This window comes from Sinocyclocheilus grahami, unplaced genomic scaffold (assembly GCF_001515645.1).
Source record: "Sinocyclocheilus grahami isolate Dianchi unplaced genomic scaffold, SAMN03320097.WGS_v1.1 scaffold7404.1, whole genome shotgun sequence".
In the NCBI taxonomy this organism is placed as follows: Eukaryota; Metazoa; Chordata; class Actinopteri; order Cypriniformes; family Cyprinidae; genus Sinocyclocheilus; species Sinocyclocheilus grahami.
In genome coordinates, this window is record NW_015511454.1 from 1 (window position 1) to 1,519 (window position 1,519).

Sequence of the window (1,519 nt, forward strand, 5' to 3'; positions counted from 1 at the left end):
GTGTGTGAGAGAGAGAGAGAGTGTGTGTGTGTGTGTGTGTGTGTAGGTGGGTCGGGGGGTCATTAATAACTAATTAGAGGCTCAGAGCCACAGGCTCCTATAAGTGGAGCTGATCCGGAGGGAGCGCAGCAGTTCATCCCGCATCAGACCCTGCGCCACAGCACTCATGGGTTCGGTTCTGCCCGCGGAGGCGCTCGCGCTGAAGTCCAGGCTCAGGTCTCAGCTGTGTGAGATCATCACCTCTGATATCCTGCACAGTTTTCTGTACGGCCGATGGAGGAACGAGCTGGGAGAGAATCCGTGCGAGGAGCCGCAGAGGAGCGCCTTCACCGCCGAGGCTCTCGCGCAGTCCTTCCCCGGAGGTACAAGCGTCGCGAGCGTCGCGTTGCTGTCAGAGCTTCGGGCTGCATGCAGGAGCACTGGGACATTCCCCCAGTCATCTTCAATGACAAAAAGCGCCCCGATTTACCCGAAATTACACTGTTTGTGAAATTCGTAAACATCCCAATTTATTGTTTTCTAAAGTTTAATCCTGGTAAAGATTAAATATGAATGATATTATCGATACATTTGAAGTGTTGCTGGCTCGACCTGTAGCCTGCACGCGGTCTTTAAGTTTCGGATTAAGTGATTAAAAGCGCTAAAATGATTTTCTCAAGTGTTTTTTTATGTTTTTCATGATATTAGAATGGAATGCAGAGAAGCAAACGTTATTTGCAATGGTTGGATTACTGGTTTTGTTATTATAAAACGCGATATTATTGAATAAATCGAAAGAATCGGGCAAATAAACTTTTAAAGTTGTGTAAATTCGCGAAGAAAAAAAAAATGCATGGCAGATAGGCCTATTTTATTGGTTTTCTCGTTTTATTTCGATTTGTATAGGCCTATTTGCTGATTTAATTCTATTCTCTGATTCTGACGTTAAATGCGAGCGTCTTTCTTTGTGGCGCTTTCAACGCGCTTTAGTGTCCCTCCCCAACATTTAACGCACTTAATCCGGTTAAATAGCTCATATTTCCTGACCAAAATAATAATAAAGGGCATTAATTTCATTCATTCGTTTCGATGCGTCATTACAGAGATGCGCCACTTTTGTTGTTGTTATAAAATCAGGGATAAACGACTGAAATCATGAAATCATTCGTTCTTTGAAATGATTTTTAAAATGAATGCAATATTAATGGATCACAAACAACCAAAATGTTGAATCAAAACGAGCAAAAACGATTCGTTTTAATATTAATTCGTTTACAAACGATTAAAGTTCAAATCAATTAAAAAGTGTCATTTATATTCTTGCAAGTAAAAACAAGAGCATGTAATATGTTAATGTTGATTTGATGTGTATATTTAATATCATATTTATCTTATGTCGCATTTTTTTCTTTTAAAACTTGTATCGCATTTTAATAAACTAAGATATAACCTGGTGACTATATTATACACGGATTATATATTTGATCATTTATATTATATATGATGAACATGTTATTAAGGTTCCAAAACAGGGTTTGCA